A 23595-nucleotide genomic window follows, 5' to 3' on the forward strand; every position below is an offset into this window, starting at 1 on the left:
TTAGTGTGTTAGCTTGAGCAGAGCTAACATGTCTGTCTACCCACCCTGGGAAGCAAGCTCACAGCTGCAGTGTTGATGTACCCTAAGAGATAATGAGAAGTGGCTATTTCTCTTGTACAATTGGCAGAGAGATGCTCTTGAGTATAAAGCTTCCTCTGGAGAAAACTCTGATGGACTGAATTTGCTGCCTTACTAACAAAGCTGCTAATTTCTAGTCAGAAACGGGAAGCAGATTTACAGGCAGAGCTGTTTTGTTTTTTATTATTATTTTAAACATTCCTTAGCAAAAATAGCCAGGCGTGCTGTATGTAATGTACTGTTACCAGTGATGTATTGTATTAGCAACACATTCAGCGCAAGTGGAGAGATGGCGCTCGCTCACATAGATAAGTGGGTTCCAAACTGGATCATGCAGTACATTAAAACTTACATATTTTTGTGTATGCATTAATTGGATTTTAAAATTGCAACTTGCTTAATATCAAGACAGTGCATCTAACATCTTTGTCCCAACTTGTATATAGCAGTGAGAAATCTCAAGGTTCAGCTCTTCTCCTTGGCTTGTAAGTGAGCAATGTACATTGCTAATAAGACACTTATGCGTTTCAGGTGGTTCATTGTGTTTAGAGCAAAATCCACCCTCCTCACTCTGAGTCTCTGTTTTAGCATCATTTCCCAGGCTGTGGCAACTGCTTTAGCTTATGGACTATGGACCATTGGGAAGATGGAGGGACCTACATTCAAAATGCCATGTAGATTGGCCCTGAATCATCCCATACTACTATAAATGGGAAATTTTTACAGTAAAAAGATTTGTTCCCACAGAAAACAGATCCAGAATAATTTTGAGAAAACAGCTTTCTCATTGGAGCTTAAAACTAACAAAGTCTGAGCTAATCAAATACAGATAATAAATCTAATAAGGCAGATGGCGTCTCTTCTCTTCTTGTTTTTCTGTAGTCGTAGTAATGACCACATCTTGTTAGAGTTGTAACATTAAAACTACTCAGTGAGACCTTTGCCTGTGTTTGAGGTTCTCAAATCCAGGAGGCCAAGGAAGAACGCACAAAGGAAGAATCAGTGCTAAGCTAGGTGTAGGCTGTATTTGCTGTTAATTCATAGATTCATGGTGCTGAACCTATTAGTCTAGAAAACTGAATAAACATGGTATTCATGGAAGGGAACGTGGTAAGGGGTCTGGCAGTTCTGTAAACTGCAATAGCGATGGGGAAAATGGAGGGGTGTATGGATAGTTTGGAGGAGGAGGTACATTTGGATGCTTAAGTATATAATTTGTAAAAGAGATGGTCTGGAACCAAGCACCAGTCCCTCAACTTTGGGGTAGTTCAAATTGATATCTGAACCTCACAGCTTGGGCCTATTTCTAATACAGAATGAATAAAATGGTCCATGGAGGATACTTCTCTATTTGAATATTGTGAATTTTTAATTAGCAAGACTCAGCCAACACTGTGGTGTTGTACCATGTTTACAAGACACCTAGCTAGATGCAGGATGTTTGGGTGTTTATAATGCTTTGGAGGAGCTTTGATTATTTAAAGTATCCTTCTCATACACTGTCACGAGTTTCACTCAACGCTAGCGGTGCCTCGTGCTGGGAATTAGCTCTGTCAGGCATTGCGCTCCCCTTCCAGTGGTGTCTTCCCCCATGCCCTGTGGCCCTCCTCACTCCAGGGACTGCAGTTTCCTCTCGGTGGCTTGGCCCTCTGGCCAGGTCACTAAAGTGCTCCCCTTCTGGGGAATTCAGAGTTCTTCCAGACCCGCCGCCTGGCATCTCCAATGTCCTTACCGCTTTTCTGTGTGTGGTAGGGGAACCCAGGCCCTCCCTCTGCACTGAGTTCCAGTTCAGTGACCCCATAACAAGCAGCCACGGTCTCTTCATGGTCCTACCCCTTGCTGCTGTTTCCCTTGGTTTCTTCCTACTTATTTATCTGGCTTCCCATCTCCCTCCGTGCAATAATTAGACTAAATCAGTTTAGAAATTAATTGTTAAATTGGAGCAACCTTCTGTTGACTGCAACCTACTTCCTTGCCTGGAACCCCACACACCCATCTGTAGCCAGCTTCCTGGCTTTGTAGGCCCCACCTGTTCCTGTAGAGGCGAGCCTGCATGCAGTCAGTTAGTTCCCTGCTTCCTGGCTCTCCCTCCAGGTGCAGCCTGAGGAGTTAATTGGCCAGTTTGGCCATCTTAACTCCTTCCAAACCTTTGTGGGATGGACACCCCGCCACATACACACACACCCAGGCCTTGTCTCCACAGTTGTTTAAATTAAAGTTGTAATGTTAAATCCATTTTGAGCTTTCCGAAATAAATGAAAGATTGTGTGTAGATCTGAACTTAGTTAAATTGGAACAACTTCCTTGTGTGGAAACTCTAAATCTGTTTTAGTTTAAGGCACTTCTTATATTGGCTTAAGTCTCTTTTTTACTGACTTAACCTCAGTTGATATAAGGTACTCTTAATCCAGAATATGGGCACACACACAGAAGGTTGCTCCAATTTAACAATTAATTTCTAAACTGATTTAGTCTAATTATTGCATGGACTGTTTAGAGCAGATCTCAAACATGCTTTCCACTCCTTTAAATCCTCCCATGAATGACAATTGTGTCGGTGTGCTGGGTGACCCTTGCAGAGGTAAAATAAAAAGTCTCCAAAAAAGAGTTCTTGGATGACCTAATGATCCTACTGATGTGAGAAAGTGATTCTTCTAATTCTCATCAAACCAGTGACACACCTTTCCATCATGGGGCTACATTGCATTCATCTACTGTTCAGCAAAGTCCTGTGTGGAGGGAATTAGTTCTTTGAAATAGTTCCAAAAGTTTATGTAAAAATAATACCAGAATATTAAGTCTGATCATGGATGGAAACATATTTTTGCTCCTGTGGTTCCTAAGTCGTTAGAAGGCAGAACAAATCTGGTAGCACTCAAATAAGAGGGGGTAGGGGATTGTTGGCACCAAAGAAGCATCCAGGTTTTTGGGCCCAATGAGTCTTTCAGATCTGATGCTCATATTTAAGCATATGTAGTAAGGTGTAAACTTTTAAAAAATAGTTTGTCCCTCCTGTTCACTTGTACATTTGCAGGTCTTTGACTCTTCCTAGTTACATAAAAGGAAACAGTATTAAGTTAAGCCTCTTCCAGGCTAGATCTGAGTTGCCTTTGATATCTGGCAGGTTTTTGTGCTTAAGAAGATTAATTTTTGTTCCTCTGCCTAGTTTTACTGAAAGTAAAGATTTTCCAACCATATAAACACAACTGTGTATAGGAGAGAACATATTCCTGTATTTGCTTTCCCTTTTTCTAAGGACAGAAGCAACCTTATTGAAATGTGCTTCCTTTCTAGCTACTAATGGTTTTTTCCTTCCTTCCGTGTTGCAATAAGCTTAACATTCTCCCTTCCCATTGGATGTGAAACATTTCAGCCAGGACTATATTTTTCCTGTTAAGGTGTTGAGTCACTGGCCCTAAAAGGGAACCTGGATTCAGCAATGTGACAGCTAGATGTTGGGTGGGAGCAGGGTCTTTGTTAATTTGGGGACTCAGCTAAAAAATACCTTTTAAAAATAAGGTTAATGGGGCAGTGCTGTTCATCTATGGACAGGGCTGCTCCACATTTTCTTTCTAGCTTTATTTCTGGATGTTTTTCTTACATTGTATCTGGATAAAGTCCAGGATGTTATACACCCAATATCTGCAGGAAAAACAGAGTTCCTGTTGATCAGCAGTAGTGTTCCATTTTATCCCAGCTCAGGTGGGAACTGCCATTTCAGTGGCGTGCTCTGCACTCTTAAAGGGAACCTTAGCCTCCAAAGCTCTGGCTACCCAGAGATGGGAGGGTTTGGAGACACCTCTCTCTCTCCCTCCCCCCGGCCCACTCCAGGCCTAAGGTTGGATCTTATCTGAAAATTGAATTGCATAAACTCACAAGCCCATGTAAAAGGTCACTCATCTGCCCCAGACAGATTATTGAAGCCATGTCTACACGATGTATACTACAGCAGCATAACTACAGACCCATAGCTGTAGTGTAGATATTTCCTACAGCAACAGAGGGTTTTTTTCTCCCATCACTATAGGAACTTCATCTTTCCAAACAACAGTAGCAAGGTCAACAGGGGCTAGATCCACATCGCCACGTGGCTCAGGGGTGGAATTTTTCACACCTGTGAGCCCTATAGCTATGCTGACCAAACTTTTAAGTGTAGACTAGGCCTAACACTTAATATTTTATGCCATAGCAAAACACATCAGGCAGTCAGTTAGGGATATCACTTGAATTTGGTCAGGCAAATGGTGTCAGTCTATATTGTCTAAGGTTAACCAGTGTGAACATGGTCAGTAAGCAAAGCTGCTGGAACCTGCTTTTGTGTTCTTGTTGGATTGCTGTTTCATAATTTACTGGCTTCTTTTCTAAATCCTGAGAGACTGCCTGGGGGTTTTGGTACTGTTACTGTGTTGCTTTCAGATGAGTCATGAATTACAAAAGCAATCTATTAACTGTTAAATGGGATGTAAAGATGAGTTACTAATAGTTCTCTTGCCAACTGCTTTTGTATAAAGACGTCTAGTTGTCTACACTCGCGCTTTAAAGCGTTCAGACTTGCTGCGCTCAGGGGGGTGGTTTTTCACCCCCCTGAGCCAGCAAGTTAGAGCGCTATAAAATGTAAGTGTAGACAAGCCCTAAAACATAGAGTAAAGGGATAGTGGGTGTTATCCTTACATCAGGAGTTTGCTTCTGGTAGACTCTGGCTGCCCATGTGACAATTAAAGATGGGGTTTTTTTCCCTATGATTAAGAGAACTCCAGTCTCTTGGCTGATTCTTAGGGCAAGTCTACACTAGAGCCTGCACTGATGCAGCTGCGCCGCTGTAGCACGTCTGGTATAGACGTGGGAGAGCGTCTCCTGCCAACATAGCACCAGGGTGGACAGCACTTAAGTCGATGTAACTTACGTCGCTCGGGAGAGGTGTATGTCTATTTCACACCCCTGAACCACGTAAGTTGCATCGACTTAAGCAGGAGTGTCGACTTGCTCTTAGTAAAAACAAACTCACATCCACAGTAGGGTTGGAGCTAGTTTTAACAAAACAGCTGCTGATAGGCACCGTATAACAAAACAGCTGCTGATAGGCACCGTATAACAAAACAGCTGCTGATAGGCACTGTTTGTCACTCTTTACTGAGGATTCCCTCAATGAGTTGTTCTTGCATCGTCCCATGTGAGGGAGCAAGGTTTGTCCCTATATTTTGGGGACCCTTGGGAGTCCAGGGATATCTGTGTAGAATTCCCCATACCCCCTGCCATCTCTTGTCCCTGGCAGTGCCCTAGCAGCCTTGCGCTATGCACCTTTGGCTGTGGATTCAACTGATTGGGGTGGGGGACGGGAAGGTTAAGCAAAAAAGGCAACTTGAGGCTGAACTCACTCCTTCAAAGAAATTCGGTGGGGACAGTACATGTTCCAATCAACCCACTCTGCAGTGTTAAGAAAACACCCTTCTGTGCAGAGGGGAGGGAGACTAATGAGTGGAGGGACCTCTGCATGTGCAGATCTCTGTGGAGCAATGCTCTGGGACCTTGTGAGATTGATCAGGTTATGTATTACAGTGTGCTGGTTCATGATTATGAAAGGGCAGTGGGGTCGATGGGGTCAAGGGGTAGTCTCCAGCCCACAAAGGGAATGACTTGGATGTGTCTGTACCCCCACCTACCTTTCCAGGGTAGGTCAGAGTGAACAGGTAGGTTTGGTGTTGAATTCTTAACGGAGAATTTCCCGAGACAAGGTGGTTGAGGTATTTTCTTTTTATTGGACCAACTTCTGCTGGTGAGAGAGACAAGCTTTCGAGCCACACAGAGCTCTTCTTCAGGTCTGGGAAAAGTACTCTGAATGTCACAGCTAAATGCAAGATTGAGCAGACTGTTTAGCATAAATAGTTAGCCTGTATTCTAAGGGACCATTCACTCTACCTTGAATAGGATTAGCAGATCTGAGTCATGCCGATTCCAATGCTGAGACCATGTTCTATTTATCCTTTTGGTCATTACAAGGAAGGGTCTAGTGCTGGAGTCCTGGCAGGATCTCTAAGAGGAGCTTTGTGCCAGTACAACTAAAATATGGCAATTGGGCAAAATTATCATTGTCTCAAACAGCTTTTTTTAGTTTTAAACTTTTTCCCCATAAAGCTTTCTCTTGGGACTGACTCAACTTTCTCCAAAGAAATAACTTTGGACTGATGTCTAGTTAGCAATCAGAGGCTCTCGAAGTTGTGTGAAAGCCTGTTTTCAACCTTAAATATAGGATCATTAAAGATAAAGTATATGTACTGGTCTATACTTATATCTGATAGCTGCAGGAATAAAACTAGTATTTGTGCAGCAAAAATCTTCGATGCAAATTGACGAGAGTTTAAACATGGGGGGAGAATCAGGAAGCTGGTTATGGTTCCCGTTCTAACCATAACCCCATCCTTCCATTTCTGTATGAGAGTTAGTAATAGATTAATTGGACAGACGAAAATAAGTATTTTTAAAAAATCAACACTTTACTCATCCCTAGAACCAAATCAAAAATTCTTTTAAGGAAATTGATCCATCTCTCTAATTGGTAAGGTTTGTACCTGTTGATGGAATGGCTTTTATCTTCTCCAGTAGCAGCATCCTATAATTCAGGTCATGCTTGCAGCACCCCAAATCTCAAGGGTTCCCACGCATTCTGTACTTGCTAGGCTAAGCTCCAGGGAATCCTCTGGGCAAACTACACTTTAAACCAGAGGTGGGCAAACTACAGCCCGCAGGCCCCTCCTGTCCGGCCCTTGAGCTCCTGGCCGGGGAGGCTGGCCCCCGGCCCCTCCCCTGTAGCTAGCCTGCTGCGTAGGCAGCGTGACTTGCACCCATCCACCTCCCAGGCTTTCCAATAAGCCTGTCCTGCCGCTCTGAGTGGCATGGTAAGGGGGGAGGGGGGGTTCGATAAGGAGCAGGAGGTCCCGGGGGGCAGTCAGGGGAAAGGGGGCAGTTGGATGGGGCGGAGGTTCGGGGAGGGGGGCAGTCAGGAGACAGGTAGCAAGGGGGGTTGGATTGGGGGGGGAGTCCTGGGGGGTTGGGGGGAGTCCCGGGAGGGGGAGTTGGATAGGGGGTGGGGTCCTGGGGGGGCAGTTAGGGACAGGGGTCCCAGGAGGGGACGGTCAGGGGACAAGAAGTGGGGGGGGGTGGATGGGTCGGGGGTTCTGGGGGGCCTGTTGGGGTGTGTGTGTGTGTGTATGTGGATAGGGGGTGGGGTCTCCGGTTGGGGCAGGGGGTCTCAGGAGGGGGTGGTCAGGGGACAAGGAGCGGGGGGGTTGGATGGGTTTGGGATTTTGAGGGGGGTGGTCAGGGGGCGGGGAGGGGACAGGCGGTGTGCGGAGGCACAGCCTTCCCTACCCGGCCCTCCATACCGTTTCGCAATCCCGATGTGGCCCTCAGGCCAAAACGTTTGCCCACCCCTGCTTTAAACCCACAGCACCAGTGCCGCGTTGGCGGGGGAGAGAATATGCCTCTCCGCCAAAATACTCTTTCAGGAATTTGGGGCTTAGTCCCTTGAAAACTACTGCTACCAAACCATCTCCATCACCTCCAAGTTACCAGTTTGAATTTCCCTCATGTCCACCGTCAAGTTTTTACTTATTTAAAACCATTTGGGTTGCTTGTTCTTAATCTCAGCGGAGACCAATAGAATGGGCCTAGAGGCCTCATTCTGAGAAGCACCACTTCTCTCGCTGCCCCCAAGCAGGGCAGTGGCACATTGGCAGAGCAATGAGGTCAGGAAATCTCACTGTTGCCTCTGTATTCTACCTGTTTTAAGAATGCAGAAAGCTTCAGTTTCCAAAGCTGTGAATCCAATACCTTTCGCAAGCACAAAGTTAAACAATTACTTCTACGAGGACAGGTGTTCTGTAAAATAACCTCAGGAAAGCCATCTTGTTATTGCTAGATATAATAAATTAATGTATTGCAAAGTTATGAAATCTCTAAGGCTTTAAATAATCACTTGGAATCTTAATTAACAATTCAGTTCTGATAGGAATTTTATTTAGATATAATTGTAGATAATTAGCTGGAGTGTGACCATCTGTAGAACCACCCTAAAGATTTTCTTGGTTAATTTTTTTTTTTTTTTTTACTACTGAAAGCAATCTCTTTATTTTGCTATAGGTGAAGCATGATTCTTTCCTTAAAGATCGAAAATAGTGGCAGCAGCTTACCAGCAAGAGTCAGGATAAGTCTTCAGCAATCCATCAATAGTTTCTTGGCAAAGCTTTTAAAAAAACCCTTTTGGTTTAATTTCATTGAAGTCTATTTTTATGCCTAGGATGAACTTGGCCCAATGTCTTAGTGACAGAAACTAGGTAACAGTATCCGTAGAAATAAGACATCTTCTGTTATAATAATTTGCAGCTGAAAAAGATAGGATTTTTAAAATGAAACATACAAATACAACACAGCGAATAGATACTATTATAAAGAGAAGCATATGTAAAAATAAACATGAGTCAATCATGCAGTGCACTGGCTTACTTGCAGTGGGTTTGGTGGATGTAGCCCTTTTAGTTCACCAGAATTTATTCTGTGTGGTAGGATAACATTGTTTGCGGCTTATGTGCATTGTTACAGAATTTGACATTCGGTGTGAAAGAGGAGCCCCACACTGCAGCAAAACATTGGGTCTGTCGTAATACTTAAAACTAGCTGGTCCTCTGTGGCCAGTAATCCCACCATGGCATTCTCTATAACTCTTTTGAGTAACATCTCATAATGGGAATTCATTAATAAGGTAACTCTGAGATCAATCCCAGGCAATTAGGTCCATTGTAAAGACTTGAAAGGGCCCAGTTTGGAAAAATTTCTTTAGTCAAGTACAAACAAAAGTCCACATCCCAGGGAGTGGGGGTCAAAGGATATTTTCTCAGAAGTGCAATTCCTGTTCAGTGGAAGCTCTCTTTAATAGATTCAAATGCCTTAGGAAGAGCAGACTGCATATTGTAAAAACTTGGTACAACAAACAGACAATGGCATGTTATATTGCCAATGGGGAGAACCTCAGGTGTGGACTCCAGACCTTAGGCATCACTCCAGTGGAAACACAACTGTGCTGGATGAACTTGCTTTGTATAGACTGTGTGGTTTGTGTGGAAGGGACTAATGAGCAATTTGTTCTGCATGAAATCCTCCAATCTATAGAGCTAAGAAAAACCACCTAACCCCAGACATCATCATTAGACTCTCTCTCTTGTGTACCAGGTAGTCAGGACTAACCCTAAATCTAGTCATCTAGGAAGCAAGATTGTTCTCTCTGCCATGGTTACTTTAACACCAGCAGCAACCAGCACCTGTTGCTCAACATTAGTTTCTTTATATCAACATTTAGTGTTTGAGCTGCAGATTTATCTTCTACCTGCCTTCCCCCCTGATTTTAAGATCCATCAGTGGATTTATAGGGGCATCAACACCCTAGAAGCACAGCAATTAGGTAAGTATTTATTTTTGAAAATAAACTTAACTTTTGACATGCCAACTTCAGCCTTGCAACTAAACACTGAAGTGTTCCTCTGTTCTCTTCTAGGTGTAGGAATTCTAGCTCCAGCAGAGGTAAGTGCTCCTGTTTAGGTATATAAAGTTCTACATTAAGTAGTTTTTCCTCTAAACCAAAAATATCTTCCTCAAACTCCTTTCAGTCTATACTTCAAATAGCCCTTAAAGTAACTTCTCTTGTAAACCTTTTTCAGTCTCACAGATACAAACTTCTTTATTGTAACATAGTAATGTATTTATTAGAATGAAACAAGGCATTGTTTTGTTTACCCAAGTAGGATTCAGAGCATGCACAGATTTTTTGTTTGTTTTTCTACCCCAATGTTTTGTAGTGGTACATTTTGCTATCAGAAATGGTAACTTGTGTATCCATCAAGCAGCGATTTCTGTCTTTTTGATAATTCTTGGCCTCCATCATCCAACATAGGTTGGCCTTGACTTTCTCTGCAATGAATGTTTGACTTTTACTAACATGGAGTACTAGGATTATAGCTACCTGTAATTTAAACACATCATTATCTTTTGTGAGCAAAAAAACTAGAACAATTATAAGACCTTTATCTGCAATTTCTTTCTTTGCAGCTAACCAGACGGTCATTTGGAATCACCACCTGACTTACGCTGCTCAGCACGTCCAGCCTCCAATTTCATGTGGCTGACCTCTGAAACCTGGCTCCATTGACATGGCCCTTGGTTTGTTGCTGGTCCTGGTTCACTTTCCTCATGGCTTAAACAATTTCCCCTCCTACCTGTAGCTCTACACTAGACTTCTCCCGGTCCTTAACATCTGTCTGAAAGGGAATGTGACGAGAATGGGTCAGACTACCAGCTGGTGTCCTTGTGCTTCTGAGTTCTTGGATCCTGTAAACTCCCGTGCTTCTCCAGCATACGTGACCCCTCAATTGCTCCCATTTTGACTCCCGAGTAAGAAACTTCTCTCTTGGATGGCAGGTCTTCCTGTCCTATTGGCTTCTGGTTCTGGCTTTCATTAGGTCCTCAGCTGGCTCTTCATTTCATCTACCTGTGCGCATCTTCAGTTGTAGCACTATCTGCCTTTCCTCCACAGCTATTGCCCCATCTGCCTTACTTAGGGTAACAGCGATGCTGTTTGGCACTTAATTTTAAGTTTTAGCACAGCTTGTTTGACAAACCACATCTTATCCTTATTTGACTGTTTTATCTGCAGGTTTTTTTTCATCAGGCAACACTGATGCTGGCCCTTTTGGGGTCACCAGTAAATAAACAGTTTCATGCATTTTGAAGTTTCTTAAGCCATCATTCTTTTCCAGATAGAATTCCACACTGCGGTGGCACAATCTGCACCAGTTCTGCACTCAGGCTCTCTCCAGCAGCGGCATGTTCGTACAGTACCTAGCACAATGGGGCCCTGATCTCTTCTGGGGCTACTGGAGTACAAATACACAAACAGTACATTAAAAGAGCATCTATATGGTTCCAAAGTGTAGAACTCAAAAGATAGGAAGTGCCGGAATTAAGGTTACCTGTGCAACTTTAATGTGACCACCTTGTTGCGCATTATGATACTCTTTAATTACATGATCACATACTGTCCTCCTTTTCTTTTTGCGGATACAGACTAACATGACTGCTACTCTGAAACCTGTTTTTCCCAGTATCCCCCTTGCCTCATTCAGTGCATAGGATGGAAGATGCTCGCTGTGGCCATATCTGCACAAACACTTACCATGCAGCATGCTGGAGTTTGAATGTACGGTGCTCCTGCATGCTGTCCGTGTAGACCCTGCTGCTGTGCACTAAAAGTTCCTAAATGTGCATTGACATTAGAGAATTTTAGTGCACAGCAGCAGGGTCCACACAGACAGTGAGCAGCATGCTGGAGTGCTGTAAACGTACTCCCCTGTTTCCTGTGCTGTTGATGTAAACATGCCCTTCAGTAGTGTTTCCTCATTGTTCACTGTGTGTGTGGCCCCATGCTGTATTAACTGCACATTGTCCAAACAGTGATCTGAAGACAGAATTTATTAATTCCTCATTGTCTTGTCTGTGGCGCATGTCACATAGAATCTGAGTGTTTCACAAACATTCATTTATTTTCACACACCCAAGTGAGGAAACAAATCAACTTCAGGTTAATCTAAAATCAAATTTTTTTTTCACTCCCAACAATAAAACCCAATGAGACACATTGTCCCAGTTTTAAGGGGAAATGGCTGTAAACACCAGACTCCTTTAATCTGTAGAACTACCATATGTATGGAGGCTAGAACTCACTACTTGGTCTGTATTTTGGATATGACTAGAGTCAAATCTTCCCTATTGTGGAAACTACACAAGTCCTGCCCCTCCTTTTTCAGCCAAAACTACTAGCTGACACATTTTAGATCTCTAAGCATGGTTCATGCATATCAGTACTTAACCTGCTGTCTACAATAAGGCCCTGATCCTGCAATTAGCATCACGTGAGTGCAGGCTGCATTAAGGTTATTGCGGGCTTTGGTCCTAAAACAGCCATTGAGTGCAACAAGGGCATGTTGTCCCCAGCTGTTGGCCTTAAGAAAGAACTATGCCAAAAATTAGCCCCAACAATTTATGAAGCAAGTTTTTGATCCAGCCATTGAAAGCAGGATTTGGACAATAGATCTCAAATACAGGTTACGTATTGAGTGTGCTTTATGTGATTGTCTTAAGGAGGCAAAATAAATAGTTGTTGCATTATTTGTTGCAGTACCATTGCTTGGGCCAGATGCTTCTTGTCTAGTCCAAGCCAATAAAATATATAGCCTGGCTATTGATTAGCAAACTATCTTCAGTTTTTCAAGAGTGTTATAAACCGCTCAGGGTGGGACTGTGGTCTTTGTTCAATGCCAACTCACCAAGCCTTTAATATTTTGAGAGAGTGACTTTTGCTTATGGTGGAAAGTCATGAAATTGCACTGGCGAAACCAGGCAAAAAGTTAGAGCCTGTTGCTTTAACTTCGGACAAAATAGTCTCCTATTTTACAGCCTCCTGCGTCTGTTTGAGCCCGGTCCCGTAAATACTGAGTGAGTACGGTCACTTCTTCAACTTGCCAAGGAGAGAGTTAGTTTTTGGAGCAGACGGTCACAAGTTCTATTCTTGATGCTGCATGTAGGCAGTTGGCCGCTGACCAAGGTGTCTATATGTGTAAAGCAGCCACTGATGTAACAAGAGGTCAGGAATGACCAAGCCTTATAGCTATCAGCTGTTTGGACTCAGCTCAGCTCTTAGTGGACAAAGACATACATAGTTTAAAAACTAACCCGCAGCAAATTTTATCACTGATCGTTGGCCCTCCATTGAGAAAGACCAGTAAGGGCCACAGACTGCACGGACTGTTGAGAGACTAAGCAATTCCTGTGGCCCCTAGAGCTGGTTGTTGGAAGTTGGTGGTGAGTGAGTGTGGGGAAGTTCCCTATCCTGCTGATCCCTGGCACTTGCTTGGAATTTGGGCTAAAAGCAGTCTTGGGACTCCTCCCGAGAGCGTGCTAACAATCGGTGTAGCGGGGTGATGCCAAGCCCTGCCATATACAATAATCTGCTGCATTCTAATGACAAACTTCCTTGTTCTTCAGTAGTATCTTTATGAGGCAGTGATGCATCGTCCTGGAATGGATGCCCCTTATAGACATAAACAGTAACTCACTGCACCCTTAAATATGGAGTAACTTATTACTCCACAGAACTCACTAATACACTATACTGTTCCAACACTTTATACCATCTCCTTTGCTTTTGTTTTCTTCTTTTCTTCTTCCCATCCTGTACACTGTCTCCTGTTATATGCTACATGCTGTTAGTGTCTCTCTCTTCTCCGGCATCTACTTCCTGCATTCATTCTGTTTCTCCACATGTTTTCATTCATATTCTCGTTCCTGCTTTCTTCCTCTTTCTAATCAGTGTCTCATCCTCATCAGTCCTCTCTATTACCTAGTGTCCATCCATCACACTCCCTCTGCCCCCCAAAAATCCATATCCCTTACGTTCGCCTTTAGGATATTGAAGACATTATTCTTTTCTGTCACCAGCCTAGCTGGTTTTCTGGCCCAGTCACTAACTGCTCAAGACACAGTGTGCCAACCTTCCACCTTCACACGCAGAGGAAGGGAGCTGGGTATGTTGCATTCAGCACATGTGGTGGCCGCAACTCGGGAAGAACACCACTTCGTTTTATATTTTTATGCAACTCCATTGACTTCTTTTCTGCCTTAACCACCGCATAGGATCAGGCAAGTCTGCCATGGTCACTAACTTTCTCTTTAAGAATATGGGTTTCCTATTCAGGTAGATCTGACACAGCTAGAAGAAAAAATTTTTACAGTCTCTGGAATATATATTACTTTTTGCATTGCAGTCATTCCTACCACACCACTTGTTAGAACTGCTCAGCATTTATCAGCCACTAGTTATACATTTTGACTTTCTTCTCTGACAGGCTGCATTGCTTTGACACAGTCCTCTTGAATACAGCAGGGATCAGTGCAGCAATTTAGTTTTATTGCTTATGGAGGTGACTGCAGGATTGTAATGTCAGAATACTGCTAAATCCTAGGGGATTTCTTGGCATTTTGCTGCCACAATATGGTCATAATTGTCATAATGGCTTAGTACAACCACAAAATGTCCTTGCACTTATTTACGTAGCTTGAAAAATGTAATGCAACAATAAAATATTGCATTTATTTATCTGAGGCTTGACTCTTCTTACACCACTTTTACCCTCTGCTGAATGGTTTAAATAGATAGCTTGATATTTTAGATTTGTAATGGGGTTAGGAAGCTGAGTCATGTGCTGTAGGGTTGGTCACATTTTTGAGGCCTTAAATACCATCCTACTCTGGGCCTGTTCATCAGCTGCCCTCACTAACCTGGAGTTACTACAGTCGGTTATGTAAATCCATAGTTATAAGGCATTTCTGTTCCACTGTGGAGCTACTGTTCTATTGTTAATAGATGTGTGTGGCAGATGGCCTGAAAACAAGGTACTGAGCATGTGCAAGCAGTCCACCGCTGGGTTTGTTTTATAAATATTAAAAAAAACTCAGCCAGTCTATGCTATTGAGCATTTGCAAATTAGTATTTACAGAACCTTGAGCTGCTATTGAATTACAGGAAAACAAGCATTTGACACACAAAGAAGCTTGCATTCTTTTGCAGTGTGAATTTAAAAAAACTTTCCTTGCTTGAAGCTTCAGGGGATCCACTTTTTGTCCCTGCCAGTAACTGGGAGTTTCACATGAATGAAAGGAACGTATTTTTCTGTAGGCAAAGTTAGCCTGGAGCAAGTTTTTATGCCCAGGCTTATGAACTCCCAGGAATAGGTTTTTCCAATAGAAACACTCTTAACTGTAGCAGCGTGAAAAGCTTTTTTCTTTCTTTAATGTTTTTCCCCCCTTTCTCCAACCTATAACCTTTGCAACTGTTCCTCTCTAATTTTCTGCAAGAGACCACAGACAACAGCATTTTATAGAAACTAAGTCACTGTAGCAACATGGTTCAGTCAGAGAAGCAGGAGCAGTAGAGGCGACTTGAAGGGTCCTCCAGTCCACTGTTTTACCTGTATTTATGGGCTAGATTAAACTGAGTCTTGTGCCTGCAAACACGTGTTACTGGGTGTGGTGCTTACTGTTATGAACAGACACCAACGGAACAACACACGGTAGTAAATACTCTGGTCGGTAACATGTACAAGATCGCACCCAGTGGCATCAGCACAATAGCTATAGCTGATAGGGTGCTACCTGCAGAGCTCTCCTATTGCCCCTGTGTGTGGGGTTTGTGTGTGAAGTCTCTTTGTGTTTCTGCTTCCCTTCCTTTGTCACAGCCGTAATGCTCTTATTTGCAGATAAGATTTTTTTTAAAGGATCTCCCGTTCTTCTTCCCCAAGATCTGTCTTTGAGAATTAACTGCTTTTTCTAGAAATCAAACTGTGAAAGGCCTGGTCTACACTACGAGTTTGTCGGATTTAGCAGCGTTAAATCGAATTAACCCTGCACCCCTCCACGCAACGGAGCCATTTTTTTTGACATAAAGGGCTCGTAAAACCGATTTCTGTACTCCTCCCCAACGAGGGGATTAGCGCTGAAATTGACATCGCCGTTTCGAATTAGGGTTCGTGCGGACGCAATTCGAAGGTATTGGCCTCCGGGAGCTATCCCACAGTGCACCATTGTGACCACTCTGAACTCGGATACGCTGGCCAGGTGTACAGGAAAAGCTCCAGGAACTTTTGAATCTCATTTCCTGTTTGGCCAGGCGAGCTCATCAGCACAGGTGACCATGCAGTCCCAGAATCGAAAAAGAGCTCCAGCATGGACTGAACGGGAGGTACTGGATCTGATCGCTGTATGGGGAGAGGAATCCGTGCTATCAGAACTACGTTCCAAAAGACGAAATGCCAGAATATTTCACAAAATCTCTGAGGCCATGAGGGACAGAGGCTACAGCAGGGATGCAACACAGTGCCGCGTGAAACTTAAGGAGCTCAGACAAACATACCAGAAAACCAAAGAATCAAACGGATGCTCCCGGACAGAGCCCCAGACATGCCGCTTCTACGCTGAGCTGCATGCAATTCTAGGGGGGGCCGCCACCACTACCCCACCACTGTACGTGGACTCCAATGATGGGGTACTCCCTGCCACGCCTGAGGATTTTGTGGACGGGGAAGATGAGGAGGATGAGCTTGAGGAGAGCACACAGCTCACTATTCTCCCCAACAGCCAGGATCTTTTTATCACCCTGACTGAAATACCCTCCCAACCCAACGAAGCCGGAGAAGGGACCTCTGGTGAGTGTACCTTTTTAAATATAATACATGTTATAAAAGCAAGCGTTTTTTAATGATTAAGTAGCCCTGAGGACTTAGGGTGCATTCATGGCCAGTATAGCTACTGGAAAAGTCTGTTAACGTGTCTGGGGTTGGAGCGGAAATCCTCCAGGGACATCTCCATGAAGCTGTCCTTCTGCAAAGGCTTTTAGAATACCTCCAGGTTTCTGGGCAGAGCAGCCTTATTCTGTCCTCCATGGTAGGACACTTTTACCAAGCCATGCTAGTAGCAAGTAATCTGGTATCATTGCATGACAAAGCCTGGCAGTGTATGGTCCTGGTGTTTGCTGGCATTCAAGCAACATCCGTTCTTTATCTCTCTCTGTTATCCTCAGGAGAGTGATATCGTTCATGGTAACCTGGTTGAAATAGGGGAATTTAATTAAGGGGACATTCAGAGGTGGCCGTTCCTACTGGGCTGTTTGCCTGTGGCTGAAAAGAAATCCTCCCTGCAGTTAGCCACGCGGTGGGAGGGGTGGGGGCCATTGGCGCTGAGCTGTTTGCGTTTGGCTAGCAGGGATCTTCCCTGATACCAGCCACATGGTGGGGTGAGGGGTAAAGCAATCATCCCAGAGCATTGGATGGGGAGGGCTTAGTTTGGTTCCTGCTGCTGCAGGAAAACCGCAGCACTAGATGGCCAACTCAACGTGCTTTGTTTGGTATGGGAGAGGAGGGTGCTGCTGTTGTGAAGGTTGCAGGAGCCGAAAGACTATGGCTTATCATGGCCGCCTGCAAGCTGAATTCTGTTGCCCGGCACTGTGTGTGTGATCTCTAACACCAAAGCCACAGGCACTCAATATAAGATGCAAAATGTGACCTTGTACCAAAATCACGTGCTATGTAATGTGAATAGTGTTCACCGTGAAAGAGTATAACCATTGTTCTGTAAAATGTATCTTTTTAAATATTTCACTCCCTTTTTTCCCTCCAGCAGCTGCAAATGTTTCAAGCCTCCCTCCTCCGTCCCAAAGGCTATCTCAGATAAGGCGGCGAAAAAAAACCGCACATACGATGAAATGTTCTCTGAGTTCATGCAGTCGTCCGGCACTGACAGAGCTCAGCAGAATATGTGGAGGGACACAATATCAGAGTACAGGAAAGTGGCCGATGAACGTGAGGAGAGGTGGCGGCAGGAAGATCAGAGGAGGCATGAGGCAACACTGGGGCTACTGAGGGATCAAACGGACGTGCTCCGGCATCTGGTGGAGGTTCATGAAGGCAGCAGGATCACAGACTGCCACTGCAGCCCCTGTTTAACCACCCTCCCTCCTCCCCAAGTTCCATAGCCTCCTCACCCAGACACCCAAGAACATGAGGGGGGAGGCTCTGGGCACCCAACCACTCCACCCCAGTGGACAGCCCAAGCAACAGAAGGCTGTCATTCAAGAAGTTTTAAAGTGGCCTTTTCCTTCCCTCCTACCCTCCTTCCACACCCAACCGGGGCTACCTTGTGAGTTATTTCCCTATTTTTATAATCAATTAATAAAGAATACATGTTTTTTAAATGATAGTGACTTTATTTCCTTTGCAAGCAAGCTGTGATCGAAGGTGGGAGGGCAGGTGGCTTACAGGGAATTTAGAGGCAACCAAGGGGGTGGGTTTTCATCAAGGAGAAACAAACAGAAGTGTCACACAGTACCCTGGCCAGTCATGAAACTGGTTTTCATAGATATTAGATATTTAGGTCAGAAGGGACCATTATGATCATCTAGTCTGACCTCCCGCACAACGCAGGCCACAGAATTTCACCCACCACTCCTGCAAAAAACCTCACACCTATGTCTGTGCTATTGAAGTCCTCAAATCGTTGTTTAAAGACTTCAAGGAACAGAGAATCCTCCAGCAAGTGACCCGTGCTCCATGCTACAGAGGAAGGTGAAAAACTTCCAGGGCCTCTTCCAATCTGCCCTGGAGGAAAATTCCTTCCTGACCCCAAATATGGCTATCAGCTAACCCCTGAGCATATGGGCAAGATTCATCAGCCAGATACTACAGAAAATTCTTTCCTGGGTAACTCGGATCCCACCCCATCTAATATCCCATCACAGGCCATTGGGCCTATTTACCATGAATATTTAATTACCAAAACCATGTTATCCCATCATACCATCTCCTCCATTAACTTATCGAGTTTAATCTTAAAGCCAGATAGATCTTTTGCCCCCACTGCTTCCCTTGGAAGGCTATTCCAAAACTTCACTCCTCTGATGGTTAGAAATCTTCGTCTAATTTCTAGTCTAAATTTCCTGGTGGCCAGTTTATATCCAATTGTTCTTGTGTCCACACTGGTACTGAGTTTAAATAATTCCTCTCCCTCTCCGGTATTTATCCCTCTGATATATTTATAGAGAGCAATCATATCTCCCCTCAAACTTCTTTTAGTTAGGCTAAACAAGCCAAGCTCCTTGAGTCTCCTTTCATAAGACAAGTTTTCCATTCCTCGGATCATCCTAGTAGCACTTCTCTGTACCTGTTCCAGTTTGAATTCATCCTTCTTAAACATGGGAGACCAGAACTGCACACAGTATTCCAGGTGAGGTCTCACCAGTGCCTTGTATAACGGTACTAAAACCTCCTTATCCCTACTGGAAATACCTCTCTTGATGCATCCCAAGACCGCATTAGCTTTTTTCACTGCCATATCACATTGGCGGCTCATAGTCATCCTATGATCAACCAATACTCCAAGGTCCTTTTCCTCCTCCATTACTTCTAATTGATGCGTCCCTAGCTTATAACTATTTAGCTAATAGCTAATAACTTATTCTTGTTATTAATCTCTAAATGCATAACCTTACACTTCTCACTATTAAATTTCATCCTATTACTATTACTCCAGTTTACAAGGTCATCCAGATCCTCCTGTAGGATATCCCTGTCCTTCTCTAAATTGGCAATACCTCCCAGCTTTGTATCATCCGCAAACTTTATTAGCACACTCCCACTTTTTGTGCCAAGGTCAGTAATAAAAAGATTAAATAAGATCCTTGAGGAACTCCACTGGTAACCTCCCTCAAAGCTTCTCTGATGCGCAGCGCTTCCTGCTGTGCTCTTCTAACTGCCCTGGTGTCTGGCTGTGCGTATTCAGCAGCCAGGCAATTTGCCTCAACCTCCCACCCCGCCATAAATGTCTCCCCCTTACTCTTATAGAGATAGTGGAGCACACAGCAAGCAGCAATAACAATGGGAATATTGGTTTCCCTGAGGTCTGAGCGAGTCAGTAAACTATGCCAGCGACCCTTTAAATGTCCAAATGCACACTCTGCCACCATTCTGCACTTGCTCAGCCTATAGTTGAACAGCTCCTTACTAGTGTCCAGGATGCCTGCGTACGCCTTCATGAGCCAGGGCATTAAGGGGTAGGCTAGATCCCCAAGGATAATTATAGGCATTTCAACATCTCCAACAGTTATTTTCTGGTCTGGGAAGTAAATCCCTTTCTGCAGCCGTTTAAACAGACCAGTGTTTCTGAAGACGCAAGCATCATGAACCTTTCCCAGCCATCCCACGTTGATGTTGGTGAAACGTCCCTTGTGATCCACCAGTGCTTGCAGCACCATTGAAAAGTACCCGTTGCAGTTTATGTATTGGCTGCCCTGGTGGTCCGGTCCCAAGATAGGGATATACTTTCCGTCTATAGCCCCACCACAGTTAGGGAATCCCATTGCAGCAAATCCATCTAGTATGACCTGCACATTTCCCAGAGTCACTACCTTTGATAGCAGCAGCAGCTCAATGATTGCGTTGGCTACTTGCATCACAGCAACCCCCACAGTAGATTTGCCCACTCCAAATTGATTACCGACTGACCAGTAGCTGTCTGGTGTTGCAGGCTTCCACGGGGCTATTGCCACTCGCTTGTGAACTGTGAGGGCTGCTCTCATCTTGGTATTCTTGCACTTCAGGGCAGGGGAAAGCAAGTCACAAAGTTCCATGAAAGTGCCCTTACGCATGCGAAAGTTTCGGAGCCACTGGGAATCATCACAAACCTGCAACACTATGTGGTCCCACCACTCTGTGCTTGTTTCCCGGGCCCAGAATTGGCATTCCGTGTCATGAGCCTGCCCCAGTAACACCATGATCTCCAAATTGTTGGGGACCCGGTTTTAGAGAAATCTGTGTTCATGTCCTCATCACCGCACTGCCGTCGCCTCCTCGTCTGGTTTTTCAGGTGCTGGTTCTGCATAAACTGCACAATAATGTGCGAGGTGCTTACAATGGTCATAACTGCTGCGGTGAGCTGAACGGGCTCCATGCTTGCCATGCTATGGCGTCTGCTCGGGCAATCCAGGGAAAAGGGCGTGAAATGATTGTCTGCTATTGCTTTTATGGAGGGAGGGAGGGTTGACTGACGACATTTACCCATAACCACCCGTGACAAATTTTTGGCCCCATCAGGAATTGGGAGCTCAGCCCAGAATTCCAATGGGCAGCGGGGACTGCGGAAACTGGGATGCTTGCCACGGTACTGTGGACGCACACCGCCGAATTAATATGCTTCGTGTGGACACATGCACTCGAATTTATACAATCTGTTCCCAAAAATCGACTTCTGTGAAATCGGAGTACTTTCATAGCGTAGATATGGCCAAAGGGAGTTAAAGCCACTCTTGTAGAGTTGATTTTGAGTTTAGTTCATTGGGCTAATCTGATATAAAGCAGGCTTTGATGGAATTAATCTGAAACCAATCTGCTGTCCATTATAGGCACATATATGCAGTAATTGTCTCCTGTAACAGAAATAGCTTGCATGCACTCATCCAAGAGTGTGGCAAAGAATTTCCCCAGAATGTGAATCACCTTTTCATGTCATTGGTGTTAATTAATTACTAAAACTAGTGTGTCCATAAACATGGTGTTGGGGCTGGTAGAGAGCTGAGTTGAAAAGAATGACTGGAGAAGGGGACAGGTGAACAGAATACATGGAATGTGAGCAGTGTGGCTTTAGACGATGGTGGAAGATGACTCTGGGGTGGGGCAGGGCAGGGAGGGCTAGGTTGAAAATTCAGCACCTTTGAATGTGAGATGTAGGCTGCTAAATCACGCAGCCATGCTTAGTAATCTTTGGCTGTATTTCACTGGGGCTACATATACAGCAGGATTATCAGTCAACCATATATATGCAGCAGCCAATAATACTCATGACCTTTGCATCAACAGGTACAGGTGCCTACCTGGTGACCTAAGGAACAGCTAGAATTTATCCCTTAGAGAAATCTAATACAGATGAGCAAGTGATATTCTACTTAAAATGCTGTGACTTATATACACAAGCCACCTTCATATTCATGTGGGCCATAAAACCAATATAATATACAACAGCATTTTTAATTCAAGATGTTTCTCTTAAAAACCACTATTTAGTGTTTGTCGTTAATGAAAATCTTCCTTATGGCCAACATAGAACAAGATTAAGAACTTCGTGATCCGTTCATCAGGTTTTCCCACTGTCCACTAGCATAATTTAATTGAGTATTTTAATACACTGTGCAAACAGAGATGTTCTTACAAAGACAGCATTTGTTCTGGGAAACTGTGATATTGTTAGGATTTATTAGTAAGAAATAACTGCACCACCACATTTGTGTGGAGACAGCCCTGTAATGCTACCAGGAAAAGCTGCCTTTTAGGAGGCCATTTTGGAAGTATAATTTATTATACTGAGCAGGTATAAAAATATACAGACCTGATTCTGCAAACCGTTAAAGTCAGAAATAAAGAGAATTTTAGTCACTTATTTGAGCAGTTAAACATGTTTAATTTTTCTTGCTGCAATTCATATTGGTGGTACTATTCACATCAGTCCTCTGTGCTTTGATTTGGATGATGGCTCTTAGGAGGAGGGAGGGTGTTTTCTAGGCACAACTCACTTGGAATTTAGAACCGCATTTTGAGTGTAAAGTAATCAGATTTTATGGCCAACCAACAGGAACCTTTGTGGCAAATAGAGGATGTGGGTAGAAAGAGGGCAGGGGCTACTAGTAAATGGTTTAGGATCCTCATAGTACCATTTCAGGTCACTGGGGTTCGTGTTACATCTGTATTACCTCTGGATGAATGGTGATCAGAGAAAAAAATCCTTCAAGTGTTCATTTGAAAGTGAACTCTTTACTTTGACAGTGTTGATGATCCTTGTTCTGGTTTTCTGCAAACATTTAATCAGTCAAACTTCCCTGGAAGAAAAACTCATCAAAAGTTTAATTTTAAGCTCCAATGTTCACCCGGAGGAAACTGTGAATTGTATAATTGGTTATAAAAGTCACAATTCACACTGATGTTTAGCTATGTTTAAGTTCAGGGGACTGAAACAATACTCCTTTGCTTCACTAACCATCCCAGCACATCCATTGCAAATATTCACAACAGAGAAGAAACTCCACTCTTTGCCATGGCCGGCACAAAGTTTTAAGTGATTCATATGCCTGTGTTAATGCTTTATGTGCCATGCAGGCCCTCTGTATTCATGTTAACAAATGATCTGCAGTCCAAGAATTGGCTGCTGGACTATCTTGCAAATAATTATGATGAGATAAGCTTGAGATTGCTTTGCTCTGTTTGGATAATTCTCAGACCGGAGGAAGAAAGGAGACATTTATGGAATAAATTCTTCACTATAAATTGTAGTGTGTACACATACAGGTCTAGTCTTTATGCTTTGCAGAAATCTTGCAAAAGAACTGTATTCTGATTACCTGGGTCTGGAAATGGACGACGTCAGCTTCACCCCCTGATGGACCAAAGCTTTTATTGATGGCTGGCCAGCTTTTCTTGCCAGGCTACTCAATTTAATAATTCGTAGCCAGGGAGCTATGGTGTTTAGTAATCACTCTGGGTTCCAGGTGCTTGAAAGAGGGCCCCTTTATTCAGTAATGCCTGTGCATAACAGAACAGGGGCTTCTGCAGTGCCCATGCCCCAGACTTTGTCTGGGAAGCTAAGCCACTTAAAGGTACAGTTCCCAATACCACAGGACCCTGAGTTTCTAAAATAGTCCTTTTGGTGGTGAAGACAGCAGACAGGGGTGGCATGTTGCCAGTTTCAGCAGTGAGCAAAGGGTGTTGTGTTTAATCACTAGATTAAATATTCCTTTTACTGGCTTTTCGTTTCAATACCACAGAGCATGACGTGTTATAAAACAGTAGCATTAGTTAAACAAGTGTTGGCTGGCACCACTGAGCC

At 43.9% G+C, this 23595-nt stretch overlaps 1 protein-coding gene across 6 annotated transcripts in view; it reads left to right on the forward strand.

Annotated features, from left to right (window-relative positions):
- The window catches only part of ZDHHC8 (zDHHC palmitoyltransferase 8), a 198801-nt gene that overhangs the window by 85158 nt on the left and 90048 nt on the right, over window positions 1-23595 (forward strand). The window contains exon 1 of one of the 6 annotated variants that reach the window (XM_073312854.1): window positions 10251-10284. The exons of the other annotated variants lie outside the window; for them this stretch is intronic. The gene's annotated coding sequence lies outside the window, so the exon portion shown is untranslated. Of the gene's footprint in view, window positions 1-10250; window positions 10285-23595 lie in introns of those variants that run through there. 6 annotated transcript variants of the gene reach the window in all.

Source organism: Lepidochelys kempii, chromosome 15, assembly GCF_965140265.1.
Source record: "Lepidochelys kempii isolate rLepKem1 chromosome 15, rLepKem1.hap2, whole genome shotgun sequence".
NCBI lineage: Eukaryota > Metazoa > Chordata > Testudines > Cheloniidae > Lepidochelys > Lepidochelys kempii.